Source organism: Apostichopus japonicus, chromosome 3 (genome assembly GCF_037975245.1).
Source record: "Apostichopus japonicus isolate 1M-3 chromosome 3, ASM3797524v1, whole genome shotgun sequence".
In the NCBI taxonomy this organism is placed as follows: Eukaryota; Metazoa; Echinodermata; class Holothuroidea; order Aspidochirotida; family Stichopodidae; genus Apostichopus; species Apostichopus japonicus.
The window spans coordinates 20,817,641-20,830,082 of NC_092563.1; the positions used below are offsets into that span (position 1 = coordinate 20,817,641).

At 36.1% G+C, this 12,442-nt stretch overlaps 1 protein-coding gene across 1 annotated transcript in view; it reads left to right on the top strand.

Annotated features, from left to right (window-relative positions):
• Nucleotides 1-11,709, top strand: part of LOC139965415 (monocarboxylate transporter 12-like) — a 60,282-nt gene extending 48,573 nt beyond the window's left edge. The window contains exons 7-9 of the mRNA XM_071967746.1: nucleotides 7,973-8,021; nucleotides 9,061-9,327; nucleotides 11,450-11,709. The gene's annotated coding sequence lies outside the window, so the exon portion shown is untranslated. The remainder of the gene's footprint in view (nucleotides 1-7,972; nucleotides 8,022-9,060; nucleotides 9,328-11,449) is intronic.
• Nucleotides 11,710-12,442: the final 733 nt, after the last annotated feature.

Genomic DNA, 12,442 nt, shown 5'->3' on the forward strand with positions numbered 1-12,442 from the left:
TTACAAGCCAACTAACTATGGAGCGCGGGGAACGAATTCCTCTCCATTTTACTGCTCACTCACACATTTATTTCAACATCTTAAGAGGGACCTGGGAGAAATGGGTAGCTTTTATGTATGCCAGTTATAGCCATTTTTTTGTTGATATATTTGCTTGCCGTAAATTAATTGAATCGAAAATATTCGAAACTTCTACAGGTTTACGTTGTAGTGAAATAATCGGCATACAGTTAAGCTGCCTAACAACACACCACCATTTATAGTACAATTTTGTCGTGATGCATCCATACGCGTACGGCAAAACCTACCAGTAGATTCTGTTTTCATTATCAATAAAACTGTGCACTACTAATGCACAAACAGGTGTATTATTATTTATAGAAGTTCATATATTCATAATGTATTAATATGTTGAACAGACTGCTACAAGAAACATGCCGGCATGCATAGACCATTACATCTTCCATCGACCAGGAAAAGTGATCAAGATAGTTATTAAAAACCCGAGTTACTCACGTGGTGCTAGAAAACCTTTACTACTGCTTTTCGTATTCCACTTGAAATTTGTATGTGTCTAAATGAAGAGTGTCCCTTATTTTAACTACTCTAGGTGTGTGTGTGTGTGTATTCGGGTGGGGTGGGAGTGGGGGTGGGGATTGGAGAACGGGGAGATGGGCTTCGATTGGTGCTTATGTTCCTCCTCAATAAAGGGATATCATTTATTTATCTACCAATTTCTCCCGACTCCTTCCACTGATGCGCATATTTCACGTGTTGTCGTTGCCACTGACACTAACAACCATACAACGTCGATTCCCCCGGCTTCAAAACCGCGCTCCATCATTATGTAGTCTACCATATATAGCCTACCTCAGTTCGATAGGGTAGCATACGCCTTTTAAATGACCCATTGACGTGCACACTAAATCATAAAAGTAATGTGGCCTTCAAGTCTAGATAGAAGTTCTCACTTGTTAAACCCTACTCATCACCGTATAGCTGACAAGTTGGCCTTTCATGGCACCATCAATTTTCCGTACCATGACCATGCAGATTTTTTGCTATGAGAGCCGGAAGTTTTCTTCACTTGCAAACAAACCTCTTTGCTCAGTAGTAAACAATTTCCTTACTCTGCTCCTGCATGGGAGGCCTAAAGTGGTCTAAAAGTGCACCACATATACTTTCGTTCAGGCCCTTCTGTATGCAAGCCACAATAAACCAGATCATAATTGATAACATATCAAAAAAGATGTTCTCCTGCTGCTTTTTGGCACTTTACTGACATAGGGGAACACTTGGGGTGAATTGCTAAAGACTATAATAGGAATATATGCCATCATAGATACTCGATTGCTGTGACGAAAACCGTTGCAAGTCGAGAGCTATAACTGCCCTAGTCTATGATATGAGCTAAACCCTATTACCAATCTAACGCTAAATCAGAAAAAAAGTAGAGCCTTTTACAATCGTCACGCCTGATTTTCTAAAAAGAAAAAAATGCTGGCACTATATCTTTTCCTTCGAACGTGCGCATATAGTTATGGCTATGATAAAGAACGAATGAAAATGTCAGCCTATTACCAATATATTCTATACTGCTTTCTGTACTATAGACCCCTACCCGGCACATAATAGAAGTTTCACGTCTATTTATACACATATATGTATATGTATATATATATATATATATATATATAATTGAAGTAGGAAGAATGACGTCATGCGTCATGCGCATACTGAAGGCACCCATCCAACTGGTGGCGCTTTGCTTGTACGGCAAGAAAGTGCCGGCGTGTAATACAAACACTACGTCTTTGACATAACTAAATTGATAAAGATGACCTAAATCACTCGAAATGGTGATATCGTGTGCCTCATTTGGGTGCCAATATCGTCAAATGTGGCAATGGACTGCAGTTGCACAGGTAATTCTTGGGAAGCGATAGTAGAAGCAATTACATATGAATCTTATTAATTAACTAATGTCGTCTGCACAGATCAATGCTGTATTGTTATTCACTGGACCTTGGATATAGTTAGCCTAGGCCCCTAGACCGGCTGCGATATGACTATGGCCTAATGACAACAATTATCACCACCTCATTTTTTCTTAAAACTGTAACCCTAACGATAGATCCACATGCCATAAAAACATGGGATGACGGTTATGATATCCTACAAGCAAGAAAGATTGTTTGACATGTGCCTCTCAAGTACCGGAAATGACATTAAAAGTTGAATAAGACACTCCACTTGCTCGATTCATTAGATGTACAATTTTTTTCTGCACCTATACAGTATGGGGTGTATCACGGCTGAAGATAACAATTGAGTATGCATATTAGAATAACAAGGCAATTGTGGCTATATGAATTTCTATTAATTTTGATATTGACAGTATGATAAAGTGTCATATGGGCGCAGTGTTCATTGTGCTGAAATAATAGCTTGATCGAAAGTTTTCCTCAAAGACTCTGCTAATGGGGTGACTTGCAGTCACTTGAGCGCTTAGGAATGTTTGCGAATAGAGCAACTTCCTTGTCCAAAATTGCTAGGGTTGATCCAGTTTTCCAAGTCCCATAACAAAAACAACACAATGTATTATACATCATTGGAAAGGTACAAGTGTAAAGATTCAATGTAAAATTATTTGATCGAATTAGAGGATGTCGAAATACAATCAGCTATGCATTTTAAGGAACTAAGCAGTAACTCCTTAAACCTTGCAATGGGTTCGCACTTGCTCACACTGATCAGTTTTGAAATTGATCCAATGTTATCTTTAAATGTTATTAATTAAGTTAATCAATGGTCTAACATAGTTCAATCACATGATTTAAATCTTCGATCAGGTTTTAATGCCAAGGGAATCCAGACCTATTTCATAAAAATATTATTTTTCATGGCTCCCATAAAAATAATTAATGACAAAAACCAGCATACATATATGTGCAAAAAAAAATTGGTTTCATACTGGGTATCATGTCCAAATTAAACCTCTCGATTGTATTCAGTTTACATACTTTTAAAAATGACCATCTGTTTGCAGTAATTTGGTGTAAGTAAGTAACATGAAAATGCATAAGACTAATATTCAACAGGCACTAGACACCAATGACACTAAATTGTCTTCATGTTGATGAGATGCAAAACACAACTGAAAACAGTGAACAAGTATAATTCCTACCAAGTGAACATGTCGGTAGAATTACGCTTCTTTACTTTGTGAATTTAGGAGAGAGGCGTGATGGATGTAACCAGAGGAGGGGGTCAATGGGAGTGAAGTTCTAAAATATTGTCAGTTTGTAGGTTAGCTAGGTGAATGGAAAGGTGCAATAGTAGCATTGAGACAGGTAGGAGAGGAGCGCAGTACATTCCAAAAATATCAAGAAGCCTGATTATGTTCACAATTAGGGGGTCAATCAAGCTGCTGTCCTATTTTCTAAACCATAAAAGTGAATTGAATTGTTAAATTACATGTCTGTTGGACACAAAGAGTGTGACCATGGCCTTCAGTATGTGTCAGTCCTTGTAACAATTGTAGTCATTGAGCAGTGAGATGCATTGATCTCTGAAGAGGGGGGTGGGGAGGATGGGGGAAGAAACTTCAGTGAATGTTATTTTACTGTGTCAAATTTACAGCAATTTCACAAATCTTTTCTTGCAGATGAAATGAAGAACTTGGCATTTTCTCTTGTCACTCTGTTGTGTTGGGGAAGGTCAACATCGAAGGGTGCATAGCACTGCATACAATATTGCAACCTCCTTGAAATCATTAATAGATGTAAATCAAGTAAGTTTTATTGTTTAGCTTAATGTTTGATTTACATGGCATTGTGTTAGCTGATAGCCCACTGATTACAGTACAAGCATGCCAAAATACCTGGAGGAGGTGAACAATTGAGATAGGCTTCTAAGTAAAACAGCTTTGCAGTAGAAGAATATCTCTGGGTTGAACGATGCACATCAAGAATGTGATTGTAGCTGTACATGAGGGGGAACATTTGCAATCCATCACTCTGTCCAAAATTGAAGAAAAAAACCTGCTTGTTCAACTTCAATGAAACTTGGACAGAGATGACCTGTGATGAAGAGACATATAGAGGTGTTTAGGAATGTTATGTGCAAGGTCATGTAGGGGTCAGTCTAGTTAATTCTTTGGAAATGCTTCTCGGTCCACGGACAGACATGTGGATGTATTCAAAAGTGATCATAATTATTGTCAAGAATGAAGATGGTCATACGGGTTGGGAGTTTCAGAACTTTTCATGTTGAACGACACTTCGGTCTATTTGTTAACTGTTAGTTCAAAATCTTTTCAAATTAATCTTTCTTGTGATTATTATAAGCTACAAATTACAATTTTTTATTTGAGTTAAAATAGTTGGCACAAGAATGTGAGGTCAAAGGAGGATGAATAAATCATTAATGGTATCGTTGGTAACCTAATTATTGTCTTGCAGGCCTTGCTATGATTTAATACTTAATGGTTAAAGATGTTCGGTTTACCAGTGCGAAGTGGTAAAATATATTGGTAATTAAAATCAGAATATAAATTAATTACCAATAATTAAATTAAAAAATAAATTTGGTAAAAGGTCATCAAAGGTAATATCAACAACAATGTTAATATAAATATGTTAAGACCTTCCTATCTAGTTTAAAGAAAAGTAGCTACTGCTACAGGGCTGACTTTTGTCGTAACATAAAAGTTATTGAGAGAGAGGCTTTGATGAAGTCCATTTGCCTTAGTTCAATTATAGCACGTGACCTATAATTAAGTCAACTTTTGTTCAATTCTTGTTCCGTAGTAAAAACTGTTCAAGTGAATTTGTTTCCTTGTGAAAAAAGTGCTGAACACTGTCTTGGTATTTCCTGTTATACTTCACGGATGACGTTCGGGATGTGACGATGGTAATGTGAAACATCTGTCCTAAAAAAATTGACTTCAGTATTGAATTTCTAAAAAATTCATGGTATAAATATTTGAGGTTTTAATTTAACTATTTTGCGAATGTTCATTAACTCAAAATTCAAAAGTAAGGAGACACAAATGAACTTTCAGTAACATTAATAATGTTGTTTTATAGTTAATGTTTTGCCTTTCCATAATTTGAAGCCATTGCAACTTTATCGAGGATAAGGTGGTATACCCAATAGTATTAACAAGTGGTGATTTAACCAGGAATGAGGTAGCAAATTCTTTAATATTAACCAGGATAGTAGTCACATCAATCAGGAAATGTTTAATTTAACCAGGAAAGAGGTGGAATACGTTTGATATTAACCAGGACAGTATTGGCACCAGCCAGGAAATGTTGGTTTAATTAACCAGGAAAGAGGTGGAATACGTTTGATATTAACAAGGATAGTAGTCACATCAACCAGGAAATGTTGGTTAATTTAACCAGGAATGGAGTGAAATACCCATTGATATTAACCAGAATAGTGGTAAAATCTAACCAGGAAATTTAACCAGGATTTCTTGGCTATTTCTACCAGAATTTGGTTAAAATCTCATTCACCAGTAAACCTGGTGAAAACAACCAGGATATGGAGGGCGGCATACAAATGCAGCTCTTGCTAAAATTTCACCAGTTCCTGGTGAACTTTCACCAGGTTGTTTTTAGAGTGTATATGTGTATATGTATATGTGTATGTGTGTAAGGTCAACAGTGTGTGCAGCTTACTTTCAATAAGCATGCCCAGCCTTGCAATCTAGACCTGGCTTTAAAGTTCTCAGTGTGATTATATTAGACTATTCACATGACGACCGGGTCAATGTAATTTGTAAAGGTTTATTGCTGTATTTGAGTGTCACATGACATCTAAGGGGAAATGAGTGAAATTTCTACATAAGTCATTCCAAGCCATTTAGGCCCTTGTCCAAAGACACTTTATCAAAATGATTATGTCAAGTTTTGGCTAGTTCAGGAATGAATTAAAAAACGGTTTACTCTTAATAAACAACAGTGTTAACACTGTGCCTCTTACTTTGGATTACTTTTTACTTACACAAAAGAGTAAAACAGAAAGTCGATCTTAATGTTGGCTATTAGAAGACTAAGTTACTAAGTCAGTTGCAATACTGCATCACTGAACACCTGTTGGCATTTGGTAAATAGGCATATTATAGAATGAAGCAAAATTATTTTCCTCCCTGCCAACCTCCTATATTTGCAAAATATCTTTCACAGGTCTGGCATATGCAGATGACACTAGTGCTGCAGCACGTGTGCTGTGAGCTTTAATTAACCTAGCGTAAGGGGTGATGGCTGATAGGGATTCTACCGACACATTACACAAAGGAGGGATTACATGTCCTACCGCTTGGTTCAGAGTTTTTTGCTGTAAGTTCTCCTTGCCCTGGATGATCTCGATTACTAAGTATTCACTCATAAGTATTGAAACACTGAAACAAGAGTCAGCTTTGCAATCTCATGTAATCCCTCCGTTGTGTGATGATGTATCGGTAGAATCCCTATCAACTATTACCCCTTATAAGCTCGACTAATTTAGGATTAATACGATTCCTACGATTTTAAATGAGGGCGCACTTAAGGAATATCTAGTGGCTGTTCTTGATCATTAAAAGTTCAAAGGTTGCCGCGCGATTTGGGAATTCCAACATTATATTTCTTATCGAGAGCGTCGGAATGCAAATGTCATTAGATTCTTTAATGTTATTTATCTCCTTGTTCGTCGATCGCTAAAGGTGGACAGTATTACCATCAAATAGACGTTTCAAATGTTTCTCAATGGGGATATTTTATGCTGTTGTTCACGAAAGTCAGAATCCAACAGTCAATAGATTCTTCGTTTTAAGTTCAGTATAACTTTTTGATATAGGCCATCACACAATATATCAAACCAAGAGCTGTCAAGAAATCTGAGTTGCTTCACAGGAGATAACGCGAATTATTTCACCATGGTAAGTTTTTCCATTGCCATTCTCTTGTTAACGTACTGAAATTTCAACGGTCATAAGTAGGACGAAATCAATTAGATAATGAACGTTGTTGTCATTTTTAGCTGTATTTATAACCGATTGGATATAGGCCTGTACATGCTTGCCTAAATCTGCGTATTATTTTATAGAGTTGGAAGCTAATGTATAACCTGAGAGTTGTCAGGGCTTCACTGGGTGTAACTTGTAAACTATAGTGCATTGTTGGCAGAGCTATATGGACAAATATAAAGTTATCATAGAATTTCCGCACTGTATTCGGTAGTCTTAAGCAAGCTTCATCATATTCAGTAATAGAACATCCGGTGGCACACGTATATGCTATATATTAATTTCTCCGTTGAATTATACACTTAATTCGTCACTTGGTGACTAGAGTATAGAGACAACTGACATGACTTATCCGTGATATTGTAGAAGTGTCAAAGATTATTTCCTTTATCATGCAAATGAAGTTCAAAATAAGTTTGCATCGATATGTGTAGCTGGTGATTATGTTTTTCTTTGCTATATGTTTGTTATTCTCTTTGGCTCATATAAAAGCAGGGAGCCATTATGTTCAAGTCATTTTGCTATATAGGTCTAGAGTTACATTAATCGCCTCCGTTTTATTTATGGACGGATCACGCTTTGCCTCTTACGAGATGTGTCCCTATATGTTTTCTATGTGTTGTTCTATGTGTTGATTAAAGTCATATACGGAGGTGTATACAATAGGATGCTGCTGTGACTTGGTCAATTCTATGGCACCTATAGGTTTACCCACCCTTACTGATTAGATTTTGAACTAGAGTACAAGGTTTTCCATATATTTCTATACGGCTTAGATCAGCGTCCATCTCCCAGAAAATGTTGGTCATGCATCAATAGTCTATTCCACCCGCTACCTAAACACTTTATCGACGGTATAGAATTTCTCTTAAATTCTGCAGCTGAATTAAACGTTTATTTCCATGCAGGTGCAAGTAATTTCTTACGTTTTTTCTACTTCTCCTTTTCTTATAGGATGCCTTCTACCAGATCATATTTGCTATCGCACTATCAGGAATTTCATGTAAGCATATGCCAAAATATGTTTTCATCTTTAAGTTGCTTTCGATGTTTTGTTTTTGTGACAGCTAAAGGGAAGGTTACATTTTGTATAAAAATTGTCATTTGATTCTTTAACTTGGTGAGACTTGCAAAGATTTGACTAACTACCTACATGTAACAGCTCTGAAGGTGATAATTTGGTAGGCTATATTTGTCCATTGTAATATACATAAAAGGAAAATTCCTGCCCTCCCCCCCCCCCCCCCCCTCCAAATAATTATACTAGCGTTGACGAATTTCGTTAGTTTTAGTCTAGTTAAATTTGATTTTCAAACATGTGGTTCAATTAATTTAATTCTTTCATTTCCATCATTTGGCTATCGCGAAACATCCTTTTAAAGGAAATTCGGAATTTCATTGAGTGAAATCAAATCATACAGAAGTGTTTATTTTGAACAACTATTGTTTAGGTAAGTTAGGCTTAAATGCTGTCAAAACTCAGTTACTGCATTAAAGGAAGCGTCATTCATCCTGGAAATAAAAAATAAATAAAAACAAGTTTATACCGCTCTGGATATTCGAGTTAAATTTAAGAATTCAAGAATATCAGCTGGGTTGGGGAGGGCGCGGGAGGGGCTCTAGATGTCAATCCGTGTCATGCCAAATTATTCCTAGTAAAGTGCGACATTCCTTCGAAAGAATTATGAACAAGTTATTTGTCTAAATGGAACATCTATAGATGTTTCTAGCGTTAACAAATGGCTTATTAAGTTACATGCAGATAATTCATTTCTCCATGATTATTATGTACTGCCGTATATTGTTAGACCTGTCAAGTTTACTGCATGCAAATCAAAAATGAATGATTCTTGATCCACTTTTGGTGGACGTAAAGGGGTAGAGGTCGGCCGAGAATAAAGTCTATATCCCCATTCAGAATCCTGAAATTCCAACGCATTACATAGGCCTGTGTATGTATCCTTTTCTTTTCTTTAATGGATTTAATGTTTGATAACAAATTAGTCGTTACTAGAAATCTATCTTACACATTTCATCTATAGCCTTGGCAATCGAAAATACACTCACCTTCACAACTTGTCCTAGCGACATGACTTTTGTAAACGCCGATAAGAACAGTTCGCTCGAAGTTGCTCTGGATGAACCGGTAGTCGAACACAATAATGATACAACCTTCAATATCGTGAAAGACAAACCGATTGATAATAAATTTGATTTTGGGTGCACCAGAGTGACGTATACCGCAACTGATGATGCCGGAAACACATCAGCTACCTGTAGTTTTCTCGTCTGCGTTGGGTCATTTTCATGTAAGTTGTTCGTATTTAAAATGTACGCATAATCATTGTCTTTATAGTAACACTGTGATCATTGCAGGTTGCATTTTCTATACAACTTTTACTTTTTTGCAGGATGACCCATTAAACAACGAAAGCTCATTTATTATACCATTAGTGATACAACCTGTAGGCTATTAGGACAGATACTCAAATGCTCACAAGAACTCGATAGGAAATATATGACTTTTCATAGCATGAAATCTGATGTTGATATGAGGTTCAAATCACACGTTTTGGTCAAACTTATTATAACCGGTAATTAATTATTAATAAAAGGATTCACATGAACATTTAAGACTGCACCCTGAGGATATGATCCTTTAAATATCTGGGTATCATGAAAGAGATTAAAAAAACAAGACTATTATGACCTCAAATAATGTGACTGTTTACATGCAATGCAGTCAAGTTTGCCAAGGACAAAATGGCGTTGAATGGTATCCAAGGGCTTCCTGTTGATCATATTTGAAGTTAAAAGGACATTAATATTAGACAGCATAAGGAGGTGAAGTCACCATCACCTCAGCATCCAAAGAGCATTTCATAGAGTTAAGCTTATTTCAAAGGTGTATACATTGATACCCTAATGGTTATATGTAAACATTATTGGCGATAAGATTCCGGTTAGGCGTTCATGTCTTATGTGTTATTTGATGATGATGGATAATAATTTGACCATACCAACAAATCCTCTGAATATCACTTAAAATAAGGTCCCATTTGATCAAATTAAGACAAGGGCCTTCTTCGCGATTTCTTTACCTAATTAAGTTTGATGAGTGCATATTTATGTCATGTTTAGATTTTTTTTTAAACCAACACCGGCGTTAACCTATTCGTAAGCAAACTTCAAACCAACTTCGAAATAATTTAAATAACAATTTAAGCACTAATTTAATAAATTAAGAACTTTTGCGGTGTTTAGCACTTCTTTTAGGTATGTATTGCGAGAACAAACGACTGATTCACCTCTAACCCTATAAATGAGAGAATGGGAATATTCATGTTTATGATGAACAGTAGGCTATAAGTTACAACTTTTAATACTATGCTTAGCTTATAGTGGAATCCATACAACCAATAGTATATAGTCCTGTATATAGGAAAGGACCACGTCTTCTGAACATCACGTGACCTGAATATCAATGCAGGTAATCTTCTATACAAACATTCAAATTTGGTTTTCAAGGTTCATAAGTGTAATATAACAAGCTATTTTAACACTCCCACGTAATATTTTTTTATTATTACTTGAAACTGTCGAACTGTCTGTTATACTGTCAATATTGAAATAGTTATAACCATACCTCAGAATGTTTGCATTCCTTGCGCTGTTTACCAGTATGGCTATTGCAAATACTATACAGTGAGTGGGCCTGAAGTTTCGATCCTAGCAGGATCTTCTTCAGAGGCTGAGATTTTTCGAACGTCAGGCCCACTTACTTGTACACATTCTCTTACACAGGCTATGAAGTGGATAAGCAGTTTGCTAACACTTTTTGCTTTAGTTTTACTTTGAAAATACTATACCGTAGAGAAGTACAAAGTCAATGCGTACAGGCTTGTAACAGAACGAGACAGTCACGAAGAATGTCTGTAAAATTCCAAACATTGTTTTTATAATGAGAAAGACACTGCTTTTACAAGAGAATCAAATTAAAGCCTTGTTTTAAAAAAAATGCCACACAGGATAGTCTACAGGGTGGGGAAGCCTAAACAACTTGATCCACTCTCAAACCTGCAGCTTTCTTACATTAATAGTACTGTGTGATCATGACGTGTGTTACGACTAGTGAGATACCATATCAGTGGCTTGCGGAAAATTATGATTATGATTATGATTACGTTTACGATTGCGATTACGATTGCGATTACGATTGCAATTACGAATACGATTACAATTACGATTACGATTAAAAATATGAATATGTTTATGATTATGATGATAAGGATTAGGATTAGGAATAGGAGAAGGGATGGGAATAGGATTTGAATGATTATGATTATGATTATGATTTAATTATGATTATTATTTTATTTTTTATTATGATTATTATTTTATATGTATATATATATTTCTGTCTCATTTCAGTTACACCTGCTGGTATATTGGTGATAATTGCAGTTGCAGTTGTGTTTGTCACCGTAGGTTGTGTCTACATTACTTGCAAGTGCCTGTGATTGACTGAATTCTCAACCTCTCAAATTTTCAACTTCTCAACGTCGATAAACTAGGCCCACCGCTTTAACCTACTACTTTAGTGAGAAGTAAACCATTCAACATCAGAGGCTTACAAATAAAAGAGGCTGGAGTAATCAGTCTATCTCAAAGAACAGCGAAAAAAAAAATAACTCTGTTTGAGAAATACTGTGTCTTAAAGTAGCCTATTCCTTCAAATATTAATGACCATTCCGCATGCACATGAAAACTCGTCGAAATGACATTTGAATATGCACCCTTTTAATTCAACTGCCTCTGTCATTTGAATAGAATCGCACAGTAGATCGGAGGAAAACTAAGGCTGAGGAAGTGACTTGTCCATGCTCGTTTCCTTTGCTAGGCTGGGCGAAATGATTACGTAACAAACAGGCTAATGTTCCAGACTAATAACCTGGAAAGGTGCAGAAGTCGCCGGTGGCGAAAAACTGAGATCTACTTAGGCATAAAGTACTTAATTTACAAATTGTTGAGACATTAAATAAATGTTCATTTTCATATAGATTTATACTGTGTAAACTTTAAGGGCAAGCACCACACTCTGAGCTCTATATGACAACCTGCCAATCAAAAAGTATATATATATATATATATATATATATATATATATATATATATATATATATATATATAACAGAGAAATATAGAACAGTGAAAAAACTTCACCGGGGTTCGAAACCGGTAAGGAAGGTCAAAATTCCCCTGTAGGCGTTTGTCACTTGTATCGCACAATGCTAGCTCAGTTTGGTGACACATTTTGCCTTACTCTATAGATCAAACATGATGCTAACCAACTCGAATAATTTGTGATTCCTAAAGCCGGATCTCGAAAGAGATACTTTGAACAGACTCTGTTAAATGAATTGG